Raw genomic sequence first — 23,216 nt, 5'->3', positions numbered from 1 at the left:
GTTCAATGGTGACTGTATCATGTTGAGCTCAATTTAATGGAGCAGTTTCTAGCCTCACACACAAGGCCCAGACATCATTCAGGGTTGATGCGTGGAAGTGACATTTGTTAGATCACGTAATGACAAACTCCATCAAGAGAAGCAGTTTATAACGTTTATAACGTCTCCTCAACTGCAAACCTGAGCATTCACCCAAGAACAGGCACACCATAGGCTGCAGAGTAAATTCCAGGAGCATTGCCTTCAAACTTCATGAAGATATTGGTGTTGATTTCAAGACTTCTTCAATAGCATCTGACATACTTTTTTGGAGGACAAGGATAGAAACTGTTTAGGAACACCAATACCCATAAATATTCTGCATTGTCACACACCTTCGAGACTCAGAAAAGTTTTGCCCTTCCCGCACTGTCATTAAGCTAAATTCTTTGAACTATATCAACACTGTGGGAACGATCGCCTCCAGTTTATGGAAGGGAAGAATTCAAGAATGCAGCTCACCAGCATCTTCTCCAAGTCAATTAGATACGGGCGATAAATACTGACTTGGTAAGTTATGCCAGCATTCTGCATGATTAAAAAAAACTAAATCAGCAAAGAAGTAAACAATTTTTTAACTGAGTTGTATTTAACTGAATGCAAATATAGTTTAACACCAGAGAACCTATCAAATATTTGGACATGGGCTGAATGAAAATCTTCCCTGTTAACGGTCATTCTCAAATCCTGATCCATGGCATAATCTGCTGCCTATTTCTCTTCCATTTATCCGACTGCAACTTTAAATCTGCTTGGAGGAGAGAGGGGTTGAAATACACCAACTTTTTCCATGCAGAGCTGTGGGAAAAATATGGCAACACTTGTTCAAAGAAAAAGGAGTTTAGCAAGTCACGGTGAATTCACATTAAACTGGTGCGGTTTGTAACATACTACAGGTGCACAACCTTTTATCCGAAAGCCTTGGGACCAGACACTGCTCGGATTTCGGAATTTTTCGGATTTCCGAATGGAAGATTTTTAGTGTAGATTAGATAGGTAGCGCGGCCGGCTTGAAAAGTCTGGAGCGGCTGCCTCCTCCCCGGAGACCGGGGAATCATTGTAAATCATTGCTTAAATGTTAGTTTGGAGGGATTTTATGTGGTGGGGGGGGGTGAAGGGGGAAACTTTAATTCTTAGTCCCCTACCTGGTCGGAGAGGCAGGGTGCGGGCAATGCCTTACCGGGTCGCCGTGCAGTAAGCTCCGGAGCGCTGTGGCCGCCGACTCCCAACATCGCGGAGCTGGGGCTGCGGGCGTCCGGCCGCAGCTCCGACCCCGGCAACGCTACCCCTGGCTGCGTGGCGCTCCAAATCCAGCGCGGCCCGCGGCCGGACGCCCGCAGCCCCAGCTCCGCGATGTTGGGAGTCGGCGGCCACAGCGCTGCGGAGCTCACTGCACGGCGACCCGGTAAGTCATTGCCCGCTCCCTGCCTCTCCGACCAGGTAGGGGACTAAGAATTAAATTTTCCCCCTTAACCCCCCCCCCCCCCTTCACATAAAAGCCCTCCAAACTAACTGACTAACATTTAAGCAATGATTTACAGATGTTTAAGTGTCTCCCCGGTCTCCGGGGAGGAGGCAGCCGCTACAGTAGTACAGACCTGGGTTGACCGTGGGTCGTTTCGGGTCAAGTTTGGCGCCAAACGCGAGCTTTGGTGTGCAGACGAAATCCTGGAAAAAATGTCCGGTTTTCGGAGCTTTCGGTTTCCGGAACTCCGGATAAAAGGTTGTGAACCTGTATAACTAAAATGTTGTTGGCTTGCTTTATTCAATCTTTACACACTTTGATGTATTGGGTCTTGGTAGACTATTTAATCTCTTAGTTTTGCTGGGCTATTGCTACAGTCAAAATCATCAAAAGAACTATGTTCGAATTCCAGTTGGTTAAAGGTCTGCAAAATGGGTCACTAACCTAATCCTTGCAATGAGACTGGATCCAGATATAAGCATCATTTGTGCCCACATCACGAGTAGGATAGGAAAGGATAAATAGGGTAGGATAGGAAAAGTTGATTTAAAAAAAAAACAAATAATGATACAAATTCTGATGCATGTTTCCTTTTCCTGGGCATAACCAGGAGTCAAAAATGCAATTTTAGTATCGAAGATTCAACACAATAGACAATAGACAATAGGTGCAGGAGTAGGCCATTTGGTCCTTCGTGCCAGCACCGCCATTCAATGTGATCATGGCTGATCATCCCCAATCAGTACCCCGTTCCTGCCTTCTCCGCATATCCCCTGACTCTGCTATCTTTAAGAGCCCTATCTAGCTATCTCTTGAAAGTATCCAGAGAACCGGCCTCCACCCCCTCTGAGGCAGAGAATTCCACAGACTCACAACTCTCTGTGAGAAAAAGTGTTTCCTCGTCTCCGTTCTAAATGGCTTACCCCTTATTCTTAAACTGTGGCCCATGGTTCTGGACTCCCCCAACATCGGGAACATGCTTCCTGCCTCTAGCGTGTCCAAACCCTTAACAATCTTATATGTTTCAATAAGATTCCCTCTCATCCTTCTAAACTCCAGAGTGTACAAGCCCAGCCGCTCCATTCTCTCAGCATATGACAGTCCCGCCATCCCGGGAATTAACCTTGTAAACCTACGCTGCACTCCCTCAATAGCAAGAATGTCCTTCCTCAAATTAGTGGACCAAAACTGCACACAATCCTCCAGGTGTGGTCTCACTAGGGCTCTGTACAACTGCAGAAGGACCTCTTTGCTCCTATACCTGACTACTCTTGTTACGAAGGCCAACATGCCATTCGCTTTCTTCATTGCCTGCTGTACCTGCATGCTTACTTTCATAGACTTTCACAAGGAAAGAAGGTGAATGACGACATATTGAAGAAATTAGAAAAGGGTACCATAATTCTTTTCCAAGCATTATCGGGAATTGTAATTCTAACTTTATTTTTGCAAAGAGCTGCTTCAATTCTGTTAATGAAATCTCACCATCACAAAATGGCATTGGCTTCAGATGATTGTGAAGGATCCAGATAGTTCGGCACGGACTAGAAGGGCCGAGATGGCCTGTTTCCGTGCTGTAATTGTTATATGGTTATAAAGAGGTTACAAAGAGCTGGGCAGTGAGGGTGAATGGCACTGAGCAGCAGGTCAACTGCCAGAGAGAATAATAAGGTAAAATAGCAGGATGTCACTGGTGTCTTTGAATAACTGGTCTTTGTACTGTGGCAAAGAGGGAAAGCTATTAACGATTTCAAACAGGATGTTATGGTAGAGCTGTAAAATTTCAAAGAGAATGACAAGCTGAAAGACTTTTGACAAGAACGGTTGCATTACACTTAGTGAGTCTTGATTTTTCATTTGAATGTTAAGACTTGAGAATGTGTCATTTAAAAATGTTAGACTTTAAACAAAACTTAAAATGGCCTTGCAACCCACCCCTTCTACTGCAGTCGGTGCTCTCGATATGGATTGCTACTCCGGTCCTCCGTCTTACTACTCCCACTCCCTTCCCCGCCAGATCCCCTTTCCCCACCATCACTCCTTCTGGTTCAACATGTCATTCCTCGCATTCCTTTGTTAACAGATCCCACCGTTTATACTCTTTTGTCTTCTCCAGTTAACACCTCCAGCCTTGGTTAATATCTCTATCCTGCTCTCACTCATCTGAGTTTAATATGGAATTGGTGTGGGGAAAAGGAACAGATAAAATGATGGTGATCATTAAAAGTATTGGATTGTCCATTGAAGACCCATCAGGCTCACTTGTGTACCTTAAGGTTAGAAATCTACCATTCTTACCAATCCAGGCCTCCATGGAACGCACCACCAACCCATTTGGTTGACTCCTAAATGCCCTCTGAAATTGCCTAGCCAGGCGTTACTTTCCCTCTATGTTTAAATAGAAAATAAAGAACATTTTGTGGACCACCCAACATCGACTTAGATACTGAATTTTGACACAACAAAGTAAATCCTGCAAAGTCCTCCTCACTATCCACAGAGAGAACTGCTCTGCAGACAAGCAGAGCCATAATCACGGAATCATACTCTGCAGACAATATGTTAAACTTTGGTACATTGCATTCCACAATCATTTATTTTCGATTTTCATAAAACAAAATGGCAACACTAAACATTCTCATCAAAACAGAGCCAGGCAATGACCATCCCAACAAGTGAAAATGTAACCACATTCCACTGACATTCAATGACATTATCTTGGTCGAGTACCCCATAATCAATAATCTGGTGGTCACCATTGACCAGAAACTCAACTGAACCAGCTGCATAAATAATATGGTTAAGGAGCGTGCCAGAGGCTGGGAATCCTCCAATGAATTGCTCAGCTCATACCATCTTGAGACTTGAGACCCTTCCGGCACCTGTCAAGTGGAAGTCAGGAATGTGACGACATATTCTTCACTTGCCTGGAAGATCAGTGCCATCTCGGAAAAAGCAGCCTGCTTAATTGGCACCCCATCTAGCACCCTGAATGTTCATTCCCTCCACCAATCTTACTCAATGGCTGCATTGTATGCCATCTGCAAAATGCACTGCATTTCCTCACCTTGCTTCTCCAGCAGCAACACCCAAACCCCATGATCTCCTTCATCAAGGCGCAAAAGAAGCAGGACCATGGAATCACTAACACTCGCATGTGCCCTCCGGCTTGATATAATATAATAATTTGCTTAATATAATAGGTTTTCCCAGATGAATACTTGAAATGGCCAGTGGTATCATGATCAATATTCTTGACTTGCAAATATATCAGTGCTGTGTTATTGCTGAATTTCATTTCTGGAAAGCATTGACCAGCAGTCGGCAACCTACGGCCTACAGGCCAGATTCGGCCCATAACCTGAAATCATGCAACCCCCAGGCGTAACACACCACACACACACACACAACACTTACCCGAGAATAGTTCCCACACACAGCCAATTCCATATCACAACACCTGTCGACTCTCTCTCTCCGTCCCTATCCTTCCACCCCTCTTCCTTCCTCCCGACCACCCGTAGTGAAAGTGCCCCCCCCCCAACCCATTGTGCGGCATGTGTGAAACTGAAACGGGCTGAGAGCGGCTTCAACGAGGCGATGCTGGTGCGGTTTCCTCGGGAGCCCAGCGGCGGGCGGGCTGGAGGAAAGCGAAGCATCAGCGTTGAGGAATTTCGTTCCGGCCACAGGTTTGCACTTTAGTTGCAGTTTGTTGCGGGGTAATTGTCTTTTTGTCCCATTTTTGGTGCGAATTTTAAAACTATTATTAATTATTTATTAACTATGGCGATAGATGTGGCCCGCCATCCGTTCACAGATATGTGTCCTGGCTCCTATGCAGAACAAGGCTGCCGATCCCTGGCCTTGACTAACAGAACTCTGGGAATAACTTGGGACATGTGAACTTCAAAGCAATAGTAATTCAATTTATTTTAACCACGCAAACTGCCTGTTTTTTCCACTCTTGAGGGCCAAGTTCTGAGGAGTCCTGAAAACAACTGCTAGCAAATTCTCTGAAAATTGTAGCTGTGAACTTCTAAATGTGTGTCATCCAACATGAGATGTGACTTTGTAGACAAGCACTTTGACGCCACAAACCTTTGCAGCCCTCAGGATAGGCAATGCTACCAGCAGCAGCCATTTATATTCAATATGATCTTTTAAGAGGTTCAAGCTTTGACAGAATTGTGCAGAAATGGAAACACTAACTGAACTTTGCAGAAATATTGTAAAGTTCTTTGGTTGAACGAATGCTAAAGTACATATTCTGTTGAAGGACATAATTGCCTAAAAGTTCAAGAAGCTTGTGTTCCTGGAACAGTTCATTCCAAACCCAATGCAAAACCACACGGTTGATGCTATAAAGTTGAATATTTTTAATCCAAGGTCTTACTCAAACTTGAATAAAAGTATCAACACATCTTCTTTCAAAATGAACTAATGACGTTCGCCTGAATGTTCTGTTCCATCTTTTACATTTTACGCTTCACTGCTTTTCATCGCTTCACTAATGTGGGCAGATTCCAAATTTTGAACCATATTCCTGGACCCAATTCTCAAATGCTTACCCTCTTTAAAACTACATTATTTAAAGATGCTTCTGGTCACCACTCCTAAGTTATGGCTGATTGGCTTGTTTCACTTGCCTCCGTAAAGCAGGTTGGGCCATTATTCTTAAAGGACAAAATAACTTATTTCCAATGTTGATTTAAACACAGTCAGAGTTACAATGTTATAAGTTATTTTCTATTTTGATAAATAGTTCAACAAGTAAGTCAATTTAATTCATTTCACAACTTTTGTATATATGTCAATGACACATTCTAACTTTAGCTGAACAAATGATTATGTTGGCACAGTTTAGAGAGAAGTTAAGAATCTACTTTCTCAACTAACTTTACCACTGGGTTGTTGATTATATGCACAGAGCATACTATAACAATACTCAGCAAACAATGTGGCTTTCTGGAAGATGGTTTCAAATATTTGTTATTCGGTTTCTATGGCTACTGATGGCGTCACGGAAGAATATCCTCTCTTGGTCTGGTATCATGGAGACAATTAAACTCAAATGCTTCAGTAATCACTGCAAAAATAGGTCTGTGGGGGATATAGTTTTGTTAGACTGGACGTGCCCAAACTAGGTTCTAGAAGGTATATTTGTCAATTCCAGGCTTAGCCCTCCTAAATAGTGGGCAAGATGGGGAAGGTCCTGTGCTAAGGTGTACTGTGCGAAGGTGTGCAGGGGGTGGCACAGTACGCCCCACCTACCATCTTCTACTATTGCAGAAAAAGTGAGAAAAGAGTTCGGGAGGGGTTTGCAGTTGAAGAAAATCGAGCAGATGTGGGCTGAAAATATCAGCATTGAAAGGGTACAGTCTCTGTGCAATGCTAAAGACAACACCTCTCTGAAGGAAACTGGTCTCCTCATATATGTTAGCTGCAGGCCAGGTAGGGTTGAGGCTTTTAACTAACATCTTGCAGTGCAAGACCTGTTCAGTGTTTTTGATATAATTTTATCCAAACTTTATCCAATCTGCATGATTTTTAATTCACTATGCATTAATAAAATATGTGCAGCGGAATACTGGCAATAATTTTCACCCACTTATACACCCTCTTAAGTGTTGCAGCTGCATTTTGCTCTGCTTTCCCCAAAGAACGATCAGCAAATGAGAAATAAAAATACATGAGGAATATGTACACAACGATGCAGTTCTGGGGTCCATACTTAAGAAAGGATGTACTAGCCCTGGAGGCAGTGCAGCGAAGGTTTACAAGATTAATTCCTGCAATGAGGGGATTGACATATGAGGAAAGGTTAAGTAGGCTGGAACTCTACTCTTTGGAGTTTAGAAGAATGAGAGGCGATCTCATTGAAACATATAAGATCGTGAGGGGCCTTGATCGGGTGGATGCACCGAGGATGTTCCCGATGATCGGGGAGACTAGAACTAGGGGACATAGTTGCAGAATAAGGGGGGGCTCTTTTAAAACTGAGATGAGGAAGAACTTCTTCACCCAGAGGGTGGTTAATTTATGGAATTCACTGCCCCAGGGAGCAGTGGAAGCAGAAACTTTAAATATATTTAAGACTAAAATAGATGGTTTTTTAGCTGCCAAGGGGATAAGGGGCTACGGGGAGAGGGCAGGGATATGGACCTAGGTATGGTTAGTATAGTAAGACCTGAGGGATCTCCTGGACAAGTGTCGATCGCCTGGATTGGGGTCGGAGAGGAATTTCCCGGATTTTTATCCCGAATTGGACCTGGGTTTTTATCCGTTTTTTTGCCTCCCCCAGGAGATCACGAGGTTCTTGGGGTGGAGAGGGGTGATAGCGGTATAAAGGGGAGGGTAGTGTCTTGTGTTCTGTGTCTTGTGTCTACTGTTTGTGGGTAAGTGTGTCTGTTTAGTGTTCAGCCATGAGCGAATGGCGGTGCGGGCTCAACGGACCTGGTGGTCTACTCTCGCACCTACTTTCTATGTTTCTATGTTTCTATGATGCAGGGGGGGGGGGGGGAGGGGGGGGGACTGGGCAGGTTCAAAGTGGAATCACCAGATAATTATAATATTACACTAAAAGAATGGAGAGTAAATCTGAAGCTTTACTGCTTGACATTACTGGGGGATTGGAGAATTAAACCCAGCTTTCAGGAAAGGGGGAGGAAAACAATAGCAACATTGAAAGACAAGTTAAATTGGTAAATCTATTGCTCCATACTTGACACCATTCGAAGATTAATATATATTTTCTATTTATATTGTAACTTCACATTCTTGCATGCAGTTTTTCTTTTAAGCAAGACATTTTACCTTATCTTTTCCATTACGTGAAAGTGCAGAAGTTAGTTAGTATACAGCTCCATGCTCCATTAAGTAAGATCATGGCTGATTTTTATCTCAAGTTACTGTTCTGTATTGGTCCACAATCTTTGTTTAAATTACATATTAAAATCTATTGATCACCGACAGTACTAATATCAAGATCCGTCACAGAAAATGGCTTATTCAACTTTTTAATCAACATGAAAAACTGGCCACAATTATGGTAGTAATAATATTCACTGAGTCCACACTTATTCCACATTCCTTAAACATATTTGTGGGAAAGGAGATAACATTAAAACAAATTACCCATATTTTATGGTCAGTGGTATAACGACATGCCTCAAAGAGGACTCTGCTACATGCATTGTTCCCTTTTCTAACATAATTTGCTCTCAGGGTTTCTCTGTAGAAGACTTCCAGCATCCAGCAAGGGATATCTCATAGAGCTAACTGAGCAGTCAATAAATCTGTATAGTTCTGGCAGCCAGCAAACTGGGTGAATAAAATGTTCTGATTTTACTTCATCGTTTCATTGTGAAATCTCTTCAAGGAATGCCTACTTTGAAGACGTTAACCTTCTCTCTCCGATGGGAGTTCCGTGAGATCCTCTCTCACTGCCCCTTTGTGATTCCTGCTGTTCTCCATTCCCCCACCTAAACAAAATTCTGAAGAAAGATCCTGATACGAAAGGTCACCTATCCATGTTCTCCAGAGATGCTGCTTGACCTGCTGTTACTTCAGCACTTTGCATTTATTTTGTAGATTAAAGAGCTTGTTTTCAGGCTGTATGATTTGGCTACCATCCGTAAAAAACAATTATTTTGTCAATAGGATGATTTCATTTTGATTGCTTCTTGGACCTCTGGATTTCAATAGTTAAATATATACAGTGCTTCAAAATTTGTTGGATTTTCAGTTTTGAGAATAAGTGCTAATAAATTTACTAGTATTCTTTTCAAATATTCTGTGTTTAAAAAGGATATATGGGTGGTTGGAAAGTGAAGCTTCCCCCACAAACCAAGAAGAATCAACACAAGCACCACAAAATACTGCAATTTAAACAAAATGAGTTTATTCAAAATCTTAAATGCTATTTTTTTTTTAATTACTTTTTATGCTGGTTCAGGATTTAATTTGCATAACCAGACAAGTAGACACATTATCAGAGCCAAATAATAATAATAATGGATGGGATTTATATAGCGCCTTTCTAATACTCAAGATGGAAAAGATCGACAAATTACTCTAATCTTCTTGGTCATGAGCACTCATGAGAAAATTTACTAAATATTTTTCACTTTACAATTTTTTCCAAAGAATTCTGTGTATTCAATGAATTACTAATGCCCCTGTCCCACTTAGGTGATTTTTTAGGCGACTGCCAGCGACTAGGACAATGGAATTCACCGGTCAGCACCGGCGACAGCCTACGTCACCTGGCGACAACCTATGTTAACCTGGCGACAACCTACGACAGCACCTATGACAACCCAAATTGTCGCCATGTCGGCAAAGATTTTTCAACATGTTGACCATTTTTCGGCAGTCGCCTGTAGTCACCTAAAAAATCGTCTAAATGGGACAGGCCCATTAGTTTATATTTTTAACAAGTTATTTTCAGTGAATTCAAATCATTTAATAGTGATAGGCTGCAGTTAGAAAGAATTCTCAGTTATGACAATAATCCCATTTTCAATAGTATTAATGACAATGCAAAAGCTTTGATTATGTAAAGTCATTTTTTTAATGGAACCGAAGAAGTGATTTATTCTAATTCACTGCCTGCTTCCTCAATCATTAAAATATATTTTTTGCGTGTGATTATACAAATAAATGTTGTAAAAATTTAAAGTGCACTCTCAAGTATATACAGTGCATTCAGAAAGTATTACTTTGCAAAAATTTCTAAACACCTGTTTTCACTTCTTCATTCTGGGTTATTGTGTGTAGATGGATGATGAAAAAAAAAAAAAGAATTTCATTCATTTTAAAATAAGGCTGTAATGTATCAAAATGTAGAAAAAGTCAAGGGGCCTGAATGCTTTTGAATGCATTGTATTTGTCATAAATTCCAATCTTGTCTAAAGAAAACCCTACTTCAGTAATCTAGTATCTCTAGGTTAGATACTTCAAACAAGATTAACACACGTCAGCACTATAAACAAAATTATGTTCTTTACGTATTGAAATTTCAAGATTACCAATTTGGGTTAATGATTGCTGCCAAGAGGAAGTTGCCTACACCAAATGTTGCTCTTCAAGGTGCCAGGAACTTACTTATTCTTGATCTAATAATGCTGCCCAAGCCCTGAGAGTCATAAAGTCACACCACATAATAGGGCCCTTTGGTCCATCATGTCGAGGTCCTTACCTGATCTAAAATTACAGCACAGAATGTAGCATTGACCTGTGTGTGGGCCAAAACAAGCTCCACCAATAAATCAGCACAAATTAACTTTGACAGTTTAGTTCAGTTTAGTTTAGTTTAGTTTAGAGATACAGCATGGAAACAGGCCCTTTGGCCCACCAAGTCCGCACCGACCATCGATCCCTGCACACTAACATTATCATACTCACAATCCTAGGGACAATTTACAATTATACCAAGCCAATTAGCCCTCAGAACTGTACATGTTTGGAGTGCGGGAGGAAAACTGAGCTCCTAGAGAAAAGCCACGCAGGTCACGGGGAGAACGTACAAATTCTGTACTGACAAGCACCCATAGTCAGGATCGAACCAGAGTCACTGGCGCTGTGAGGGAGCAACTCTACTGCTGCCCACTGTGCCGCTCTACTTGGTTAAGCCATACTCTGTCAGCTACAGCAGTTGAGGGCTTCAAATGTATCTAAAGTTCTCTGACATTCTGAAGCATTCAAAAGCAATTTAAAGTCACCAATCCAGGGAAAAATAATTAATAATCGTTTTTAAAATTAGAGCAATTAAAACACAAAACATAAATCAACTAATATTTACTCTCCCACTTTGCAGCCATTTTTCTCTATTGGAACAAATGGGGCCACTGTTCCCGTGCCAAGCAGCTTCTCTGGCGGAACTGATGGAGAAGTACAAGTTCATGCTCTGCCATTAGACTCCATGACGAATCGAATATGGAAGCACAGATAAGGAAAATGCCAATATGGAACTGCCAACAATTCCTTGTTTCCACATTTGTGTAGATGTCCCAAACTTCCTGTCACCCAAAGGCAAATTCTGGGAGGTCTACACTGCACACTCATAGCATTCCTCAGCAAGATCCTGCCATATTTTCCAGATGTTGTACATTTGAAATTCTGACATCCCTAATGCTCTCGTCAGGGATTGCTAAAACCCAACCTCCATGTCATAAATCACTGCTTCATGATTAACTTATCACTTCCTCTTTACAACTAAATGGTTGCATCTTTGATGATGCAAATGTTCTGTAAATGTATTTTAATATTTGGAAATTGCTTGAACCATCAAGATAAAATCCATTTGTTTAGGATATATTAGTTTTCTTATACTTGGTGTCAAACCCTATTGAATGCAAGCTCATGCTCCACAGACAAAAACATAGAAAATAGGTGCAGGAACACCCATTCCTGATTTCTCCCCATATCCCATGATTCCATTAGACCCTAGAGCAAAATCAAACTCTCTCTTGAAAATGTCCAGTGAAGTGGCCTCCACTGCCTTCTGTGGCAGAGAATTCCACATATTCACAACTCTCTGGGTGAAAAGGTTTTTCTTCATCTCAGTCTTAAATGGCCTACCCCTGATTCTTATTGTCACATGTCCAAGGTACAGTGAAAAACTGTTTAGCATGCTATCCAAACAGATTGTAAAGTATACGTAAATACAACTAAGTCCACCTCATGTACAATAGATGGAGCAAAAGAGGAAAGTACAAAGTGCAGAATATAGTTCTGAGAATTGTAGTACATCAGCTCCATAGACAAAGTCCAATGTCCACAATAAAGTAGAAGTGAATTGGATAGTTCCCTACCTTATGGAGGGACCGTTAAGAAGCCTGATACCAGAGGAGAAAAAATTGTTCCCAAGTTTGGTGGTGCACACTTTCAAGCTTCTGAATCTTCTGCAGTGGGAGCAGGCTGAAGGGAAAACGGCAAAGGAGTAGCACGTCTTTGATTATGGAGACACAAGGAACTGTAGAATGCTGGTTAGCTTGTCAGTCAGGAATACTGGATATGGGTGCAAATCCACATGGAGCAGAGGGAAGAGGAGATAGAAAAAGGGGATGTGATGTTTGTAGGCTAGTTAACGGATATTGGGGAATTTAAATGTTCATCGAGCATGGTTCTAAGCTATCAAAATGGAATATGAAGTGCTGCTCCAGAAGATTTATGAGGATGTTGCCTGGACATGAGGGCCTGCGCCATAGAGAGAGATTGGCAAGCCATAACGTTATTCTTTGGAGCGCAGGAGGATGAGGGGTTATCTCACAGACGTGTGCAAGATCATGAGCGCAATATTAGGGTAGCTGCAGTGTCTTTTATCCAGTGGCGGGAAATCAATAACCAGAGGATATGAGGCCATAAGTGATAAGAGCAGAATCAGGCCATTCGGCCCATCAAGTCTACGCCACCATTCAATCATGGCTGATCGACCTCTGCTTCCTAGCCCCTTTCTCCTGCCTTCTCCCCATAATGCTTGACACCCGTACTAATCAAGAAGTTTAAGATGAGAGGGGAAAGATTTAATAGCAAACTGAGGAGCAACTTTTTCCAGAGGGCGGTGGGTAAATGGAACGTACTGCTGGAGTGGGTAGTTGAGACTGGTACTATAACAACATTTAAAATACATTTGGACAGGTACATGTATAGGGAAGGTTATGAGGGATTATGAGCCAAATGCAGGCAGGTGGGACTAGTGTAGATGGGGCATCTTGCTGGGTATGGGCGTTTAGGGGAGGGCTTGTTTCCATGCTCCTCTGACTAATTCTGTCAAACTTTTTTGCTGCATTATACTAATAGATCATATAAAAATTAGTGCAGGGGTCTTTCACCTAAAGTAACACGGGAGTCCTCAGTGAATGCATTAATGCGTGCATTGATTGTGGTTTATATATGACAAATTTAAAACCAATAAATAGCTCACCAGCTTCAACAAGAAATAACTGACCAAGATCAAGTTTCAGAAAGAACTGCAGATCTAGAAAAATCCAAGGTGGACAAATATGCTGTAGAAACACGGCGGGTGAGGTAGCATCTATGGAGCGAAGGAATAGGCAATGTTTCGAGTCGAGGCCCTTCTTCAGACGGGTCTCGACCCGAAACGTCGATTATTCCTTCGCTCCATAGATGCTGCCTCACCCGCTGAGTTTCTCCAGCATTTTTGTCCAACTAAAATCAAGTTTCAGGTCTTTCCGAGTTTACTTAGTGCCTATGTTAGGGAGGAGTGTATAAGGTAACAGCCACAGTTTGCTGTACAATGAAACATAATTGACTTGAATGTAGACTGAGAGCATGAAGACAAATAAGAAAGTTTACTCATACTGGTTGTGTGACTTGACAAATGCTCAATCGGATAATGGGCTGGAGGACCATTTACATCAATGGAGCCAGCACCAACAGTCCCAAAAGAGGCAAGAAAATTGTGAAGAAAAAAAGGCAACAATATTGCCAGACACTAGAGAGGCAGCGTCAGAATAAAAAAAAGTGATTGCCATCAGCTGAGTTAAACAAAAATCTCTGCAAAGAGGTGTCCTAATCAACGTTCAGATCGTCATTAGCTTCAAATTCAAATATTGTAGCCATTATTAAACCGATCATTATATTTTGTGGATCTCCTGAGCTATCTTGAAAATCTTTTGGTTTCTACTGCTGTAAAACCTGCTTGTTTGTATTTCAGGGTAAGTTTCCGACATGGATAGAAACACAAAGCAATGAAATACTCATAGCTTCAGTGGAATTTGCATGCATCATATTAACACAACACTCAGACACAGCCCAAGCACTTTACATACAATTAAACATATTTTACTGCAACAGACCGCTCCACCAGTAACTACACCACCACACCCTCTGTACTCAATGAGCATAAGCAGAATTTGTCAAGTATTACAATTATTCAGGCCCACTCACTGGTAATGGATGAAGGTCATAGTATTCCAACTCAGCAACATTTTAATCTCTGATTATGAGGCTCTTTGACCTGAAACATTGATTCAGTTTCTTTTTCACAGATGTTTCCTGACCTGCTGAGTGTTTTCAGCACGTATTGGATTTATTTCATAGTTCCTGCGTCTGCAGTGTTTTGCTTGACATATTAATTTCACCAGCTAAAATGGTTAATTTAAATTTAAAAGGACCGCTGACATAAGGCAGTGTCATTATGAAATTACAATTTATTGGTAAAAAAAAAATCCACAAAAGGCCCCATTCAGACTGTAGCAAAAGCTACAGTCATCAAAGATAAAAAGAAAAAAAAGTTTACTTTGATGTGCATACTTTGATAGCTGAGGAATGCTTTCCTTGGTTTCACAATGAACCTTTGGGTGTATCATCCTTAAGGGCCTGTCCCACTATGGCGACCTAATTTGCAAGTTTAGAAGAGTTTGCGCTCGCCACAAACTCGCAGCATGGTCGACACGTGGTCCTAAGAGGTCACAGTGGATGACAGTATAAAATCTCAACTGGCATTGGCAGGGATCATATTCTTGGGGCTTTGGTAGCCCTTCTTCATTCCCCTAGTTCTGCTCCAAATGGTACCCATGGTATCATTCTTAATAAGGTTTGGTGGGAAATAGATTAATTTAAAAAAAAGCGAATTGGTAAATATACAGTGTAGAAGCAGATTACTTCATCTGCACCATCCAGTGGGCACACATCTGCATTAATCCCATCTTCCAGCTCTTAAATGCTGTTAGCGTCTCACATTCCACCACCCTCTCTGGCAGAGCATTTGAGACGCTCGCCACTCTGGGTGAAAAAGTTCCCCATCATTTCTCCTCCAAAACATTTACATCTTATCGTTAATCTGTGCACACAAGTTATATCCACCTGATAGTCAAGTCAAGTCAAGTCTATTCGTCACATACACATACGAGATGTGCAGTGAAATGAAAAGTGGCAATGCTCGTGGACTTGTGCAAAAAGACAAACAAACAAACAACCAAACAAACTACAAACAGAATGTAACAGAATCACATATTCTTTTCCATATTAAATATTGTGGGCGGTAGGAAAAAAGGAAAAAAACAGCAATTAAAAAAATAAAAGCAGTAGAGTGGTACAGTAAAGTTAGTCCCTGGTGAGATAGGAGTTTACTGTCCTAATGGCCTCTGGGAAGAAGCTTCTTCTCAACCTCTCCGTTCTCACAGCATGGCAACGGAGGCGTTTGCCTGAACGTAGCAGCTGGAAGAGTCCGTTGCAGGGGTGGAAGATAAAGATAAAACATGTCTGTAGTCTACTCTATACCATTCATAATTTTATACACCTCAATTGTACCCTTCTCTGATTCCTATCCAGTACTATCACATACTGTGATGACACCATGTTATGGGTGCTGGGCACCTTGTTATAGGAAAGATATTGTTCAGCCAGAAAGGGTGCAGAGAATATTTACGAGCTGTAGCTAGGACCCGAGGGCCTGAGCTATGGGGAGAGGTTGAGCAGGATAGGACTGTATTCCTTGGAACGCAGGAGGATGAGGGGTGATTTTATTGAAATGTACAAAACATGAGGGGAATGGATAGGATTGACGCACAGAGTCGTTTGCCCAGAGTAAGGGAATCAAGAACCAGAGGTCATAGGTTTAGGGTGAGGGGGAAAGATTTAATAGAAACTTGAGGGGTAACTTTTTCCACACAAAGGGTGGTGGGTGGGTGGAACGAGCAGCCGGAGGAGGTAGTAGAGTCAGATACTATCACAATGTTTAAGAAATATTTAGATAGTTACATGGATAGGACTGGTTTAGAGGGATGTGGGCCAAACGCAGGCACGTGGGACTAGTGTAGATGGGACATGTTGCCCGGTGTGGGCAAGTTGGGCCAAAGGGCCTGTTTCCATACTGTATCACTATGAGTCTAGCTGTGGTCAGACCTTTCATAAAGTTGGAGGATACCCTTCCTTTTCATGTATTCAATGTTCCAAGAAATGGAGGCCAATTTACCAAAAATCTTTTTAACCATGTAAACTACCTGCACTGCCACTTTCAAGGATCTTTAGATGAGCACACCAAGACCCCAGTGTTCCTCAATACTCCCCGGGACATTATACTCATGATGCATGTCCTAGCCTCTTACATATTCCCAAAATTCCTCACTTTACATTTATTTGGTTAAAACTCTATCTGGCAATTTCACCAACATATCAATATCATGCTGCAGCTCAAGACTATCCTTAACACGGTCAATAACTCAGATCTTGCTATCATCAAAATGTGCTGATCATGCCACTTACAATCACATTCATTTTATTTACACGTTACATACAGCTATGGTACCAATGTGGAACACCACTAGTTACATGCATCCAATCACAGAAAACACCCCTCTGCGACTGCCAAGCCAATTTTGAATTTAATTTGCCAACTTGCCCTTCATCCCATGGGGATCTAACCTTTTGGAAAAGGTTTCCCATGTGGGACCTTATCAAGGGTATTTACTAAAATCCATATAAACCACATCCACTGCACTGCTGTCATCAATATGCTTTGTTAGCTCCTCAAAAATCCAATTGGATTGGTTGGACAAGATCTGCCATGTTAGTTATCTGTATAGTGAGATCATGCATGACAATATAACTTATGATTGCATTTAATTTTTTTCTAGGATTAGTGACAAGTAAAGGCTACCCTGCAATCACTATCACAACCTAATTTTATGCCACCAAAAAGTTCACTGAGAATGATCCCCATCTGTGTCACAGAAGCTGAAATAATGGCCAAATATTATATACTGCTGGAGGCATAGGTACTACCTCATTAGTCTTATTATTGTAATTGATAGGATGCATCATTTTTCTAATAATTTGGAAGACTTAAGCATGATTAAAGACATGACAGTCACAAAAAAGAAACAATTTCACATATCACACCTTTCATAATTTCAATACCACGAACCAGTTGACCGTTGAAAATTTACTCCGTGATTAAAAGTACAGAAAATAGCAGTCAATTTATGCAAACATGACTTCCTTAAATATCAACTACACAAAAAAAAGCTCTTTGGTGTTATCATTGGGCCACTGGAAGCACATTACAGGTTCACGTGCAGGTTCAATAAGGCACTATTGAACGATTGCAAAATGACCTTTACATGTCACTAATAAGCTTCCCTTGGAGTAGAACCAATTTACTTAACAATGGAAAACTGTTCAACCTATTTTGCTCGCACTTGAGAAACGAAGCTCACTCTAACCTAACCTTTGTAGGCAAGCTACAATGCACAGATGAATTTGGAATCAAGTAGACGACATCTTGCTAAGCTCCAAGTTATCACCACCTTGTTCACTGAAACACATGCAAGGATGGGTCTTGCATTCAATATCCCTAACAAAGACCCTCTGTCAACCTGCCCCACTGTGCACACTGCCTTCATGATGAAACCCTGAAAAAAGTGGAACTTTTATTTTGGGGTGCCCAATCTCAATGAAGATGGAGATTCATCATTGTCTTAAATGTACGGGTATGGTTATCTAATCAAAGAAAAAGACTGAAAATTAATACCTGAAAACCAGCATAAAACTCCGTCTACTGAGACCCAGGGATTCCTGTCCTTCTGTATGCTTTAAGTTTTGCCATAAAAACCAAAGGCACCTCAAGGCACTGGGCAGACACTAGACATCAATTCTACCTCTAAAAATCCACCAATTCAGTGGAAGGATAAGTAAATTAAAACCATTATCCTCTTCCAAGTCAGCACTGAAGCCTTAATTACGTTCCATTGGCTCCATTAGACAGACCATGTCATTGACGCTTGTTTGAGATTATATGAATGATATGGATTAAAATGTAGGTGGACCAGTTAATAAGTTTACAGATGACATGAAAGTCGGAGTTGTGGAGAGTGAGGAAGGATTCAGCAGGGTATCGAGTTGTTGGAAATATGGGCAGGAAATAGCAGAAAGGGTTTAATCTGGACAAGTGTGAGGTGTCCCACTGGTTAATCAAAAGAGGAAATTATACAGAGAGCGCCAGGAAGCTTACACAGCATTGAGGTATCTTGGGGTACAATTCCATACCTCTCTGAAATTGGCAATATAAGTAGATAGGGTGATAAAAAAAGGTGTGCGGTATACTGGCCTTCATCGGTCATGGTATTGAGCACAAACGTTGGGAAGTCCTGTTGCAGCTGTATAAAACTGGTTGGGCCATAGTGTGTGCAGCTCTGGTTGTAGCATTATGGAAAGAAAGTAGAGGCTGTGGAGAGAGTGCAGAAGTAGAGGCTGTGGAGAAAGCCGGAATATTGCCTGGAATAGAGAGTATTAGCTATAAGAGACACAAAAAGCTGGAGTAACTCAGTGGGGCAGGCAGCATCTCTGGAGAAAAGGAATGGGTGACGTTTCAGTTCGAGACCCTTCTTCAGACTGAACGTCATGGGAAAGCTATAAGGAGAGGTTGGACAAACTTGCATTGTTTTCGCCAGCATGTCAGAGGCCCGAGGCGACCACATAGAAGCCTATAAAATATGAGATGCACAGAGTTCTTCCCCCCCCCCCCCCCCCCCCCCCCCCCAGGGTGCAAACATCAAATACTAGAAGGAAGAGGTTTAAGGTTAGAGAGAGAAAGGAGATTTACAAGGCAAGGTTTTATTTTATACACAGAGAGTGGTAGGTGCCTGGAGCTCGGGTATTTCTGATCACTTCTCCTCTGACATCGGATTTTGTCTATGGAACAGAAGCACTACAATGCTACATTCTGCTCTCTTTATCTTCCCCATTTACTCTTCCTATTGTACTTGAATTTGGCTCGATTGAATTTATGTACAGTATTATTTGATCTGATTGGATAGCACAAAAAACAAAGCATTTCACCATACCTTGGTACATGTGAAAATAATAATAAACTGAAAGCTAAAGGATGACACTGCCAGGGGTGGAAGCAGAAATGATAGCGATGGTTGAAATGCATTTAGACAGATATATGAATGGGCAGGGAATGGTGAGATATAGACCATGTGCAGTCAGATGTGTCATTTAAATTGGCATCATGGTTGACACAGACATTACGAGTTGCCGGGCCTATTCTTGGGCTGCATTGCCCTTTATGACACTAGGATGTTCGCAATGACTGCTTGTACAATTCTAACATTCTCACTGAGTCAGGGGGATCTCTGGCCAGGACAACTCAGAGTGGAGAAGGAGAATTTAGAATTCACCACTACTATAAACTGAGTTCTAGATTTCTTATGAGTCAGGGACACCCAGAAGCCCGATGATGTGGGAGAAAGAAGGTGCCAGCTCCCAAACTGCACACTGGTTTGCTCTGCCAAGAACTGATGGGAAGAGCAATTTTCTATGTGGAAATTAAAACTGCCACTACAGGTCTGACTACTGTTTGGAATCACTGCTAATGAACTGGAAATACAGGTTTTGGACAAAGGTCCAGCAAAATGGAGCATAAACTTTGAATTGCCCATTTTTATTCAATCTTAGTACATGCATTTGTTTCTGCACTGCAGGTTCATCTACCATGCAATTAATGTAAATATTATTGCAATTAAAAAATATTGTTAGCCGTTCCCTCTTCCAGTCTAGGTGCAAATCATCCTGCCTGGCTTAGGAACAGGATACCGAGGCATCCGAGTTGACAGTATTAAATTGTATAAACAAGACATTAAATCCCTTCTTTTTATGAACTCATTGCATATTGCTACAATGCAAGAAGAAAAGTATTTAAATAACTTATATGGAGGCAAAAGAGACTCAGGTCTCTGCAGGCTAAAAAATAGTTTCTACCCATGTGCGGTAAAAGAGCTTAACTCCAATAGTGAACACTGGGAAGCAAGAAGTAACTTCGAGGAATACCGCTAAATTCTTTTAAACTTTTTTAAAAATGTATCTATTATTTTACTATTAACTGTACATATGTGTATTGGTTGTTGTGTTGTATTTCTTTTAACGGAGGAGAAGCAAATGGAATTTCGTTGCTCTGTTTTGTGCAATGACAATAAACATATTCTATTCTATTCTATTCTATTCTAGATGCAGAAATCTTGATTGAAAAAAAAAATCAAACCGCCGTAGGAATTCAGGGGGTCAAGAAGCATCTGTGAAGGGAAGTGGACAGTTGACATTTTGGTGGGGACACCCTTCATCTGGATTGGAAAAATTGGTAGATCACAGACAATATAAAGAGACGAGGGGGAGGTGTGGCAAGAGCTGGCAAACGAAGGGTGGGTACAGGCAAGGATGTATCGATTGGCAGATGGAGTCAGGACGGGGGAGGGAAAGGTTGAGATAGGGATAGAGACTCAAGTGATGTAGAGTGTTACAGATTATGGATTCTGGCAGGGAAGGAAGAGTGGAACCAAAGTGAGGGATGCTTAGCAGATGGGAATAGTGGAGGGAGGGGTCTCGGTAGGAATAGGTAGCAGACTGGCTAGGTGGGGGGAAGGAAATGAAATTGTTTGATGGGGACTATGTGGGGTTTGTTTGTCAAGAAGGAGGTTTGTGAGAGGACAGGTAGACCAGAAGAAGTGTGGAAGGGACAGAAAGGGTACAGGTTATCTGAAATTGGAGAATTTGATGTTCACGGCATTGAAGTGTGGACTACCCAAGCTGAATATGGAGTATTGTTCTTCTATTTTGCATTTGGCCACACCCTGGCAGTGGAGAAGGCCCAAGCCAAAAGATTGTTGTGAGAATGGGGAGAAGAATCAAAAAGGCTTGTAACCTGGGGCTCCAGGTAGGCTTTGACAGAGCACAAGTGTCACCTAGATTGAGCTTGGTCTTACCTATGCAGAGAAGGCCACATCACTGAATGCAACAGACATGGTCGGAGGAGGTTCAGGTAAATATCTATCTTACCTGGAATAAAAACACCATTGATGTACTATTTAGATATTCGTAAGGAGATATGGGAAGTTGGGCAGGGGCAAGTGTTACACCTCCTCCTTGGAGGGGTTGGGGGGTGGGGGGAGGGGGAGGGGGGAGAAGGAGGAGGAATGACAAACCAGGTGGCTGTTGCAGTGTGCAGGTATTCCAAAGTCTTTGCCTCGTCTATGCCTGGTTTCACTATTGTAGAAGAGTCCACATCATAAGCAGTTGATTAAATAGTAAGAGGTAGAGGTAAACCTCTGCATCACTTGAAGGATTCCTAGAAGGTGTGGAAAGATCTGGTGAAAGGACAGACATTACTTTTCCTACCTTTGCAGCAAAAAGCGCCAGGGAACAGGGATTAATGGACAAGGGAGTCACGAAGTTAGTGGTCTTTGCAGAAAGTGGGAGAGAAGTGACTGGTGGTGCGAACACCTGTCTACTTAGTTTTCTACCTTCGTATCCCAACCCGATTCCATCTGTACATCATTCCTTTCCCACTTGGCTTCCCCTATCACTTACCAGTCCCTGGCTCACCTCCTCTCCACCATCTGGCTCCATTTGCCCGTCACCCCTTCCACAGATGATTCCACTTATCATATCATCCATCAATTCCACCTCATATTTCTATATACAGGTGCACAACCTTTTATCCGATAGCCTTGGGACCAGACACTTCTCGGATTTCGGGATTTTTCGGTTTTCTGAACGGAAGGTTTTTAGCGTAGATTTTAACATGTGGCTCAGTGGTAGAGTGCTCGGCTCGTGGCCGCAAGGTCGCGAGTTTGCGCCTCGATCCCGGCAGTTACCCGGTCAGGGACGGCCTTTAGCCGATAGGACCTATTTCTCCCAATTGGGCCCCGCGCCTAAGGGGGCCCCGCGCTAGAGTAATCAAATCAATTGGAGCAAAGATCTTATAGCGCGCAAGATGGTCCACTCCTGCGAAATACAATGAACTGACGCGTAGTCCGCACCGGAGCGTAACCTCCGTCATTTCAGTAACCCCGACCCGACTTCAGTTATGCCTCTCGCATCGTTGCGGGGGAACAGTTTAGGTGTTGTTAAATGTTTTTTATCACTTCCTTTTTAAACGGCACTTGCCTTGTACTTTTTAAACGGCACATACTGCAGATGCTGATTAAACCGAAGACAGACACAAAAGGCTGGAGTAAATCAGCGGATCAGGCTGCATCTCTGATGAGGAATACGTGATAATAGGAGGAAATAGGTGACATTTCGTGTCGACTTTTTCAATAGTTGCCATGAGGGGAGAAGCGCCGGCACCAAGAGCGAGCGAAAGCGTGGACAGACGGACGAAAGCAATGTTCATAGAACGGCGTTGGTAGACATTTCGGATCGAGACCCTTCTTCAGACTGATAGTCAAGGGAAAGGGAAACGGGAGATATCGGCATATCTTCCATTCACTTGTCCTTAGTACCGTCCATAGCTCTTGCTCCTCTTTCCCCCGAGTCAGTCAGAAGAGGGGTCTCGACCCGAAATGTCACCTACAAAGATCTTTGGTCACCTATTCCGACCTATGATCGTTGCTTTTGTCCGTTCTGTCCGCGCGTTCGCTCGCTCTTAGTGCCGGCGTTTCTCCCCTCAGACTCCGCCAAACAAACACACACACACACACACACACAGCATGTCCGGCAGATCGCTGCGGGCCGAGAAAGAGTAGAGAGGTAGAGGGGGAAGAAAGGGGTAGATGGGGAGGGGGGTGTGAGGGGGAATGGAGATGGCGGAGGTGCCATCACGCTCCCGGGGCAGCTCTCCCGTCCCTCTAGTCGCCGTGCTTCACACACACAGCCCCGGCTCCCGCTCTCCTCTCTCTCTCCAGGAAGACGCGGTGAACAATACACGGAGGGCCGGGCCGGGGGTTGCAGCAACGTTTACAAACCT

The 23,216-nt window shown here is 42.4% G+C and overlaps 1 protein-coding gene across 2 annotated transcripts in view; it reads right to left on the bottom strand.

Moving 5' to 3' along the window:
* Positions 1 to 23,216, bottom strand: part of rnf217 (ring finger protein 217) — a 101,257-nt gene that overhangs the window by 34,234 nt on the left and 43,807 nt on the right. The window lies entirely within an intron of this gene.

This window comes from Amblyraja radiata, chromosome 5 (assembly GCF_010909765.2).
Source record: "Amblyraja radiata isolate CabotCenter1 chromosome 5, sAmbRad1.1.pri, whole genome shotgun sequence".
Classification (NCBI taxonomy): Eukaryota; Metazoa; Chordata; class Chondrichthyes; order Rajiformes; family Rajidae; genus Amblyraja; species Amblyraja radiata.
This window is presented reverse-complemented; position numbering and strand designations above follow the sequence as displayed.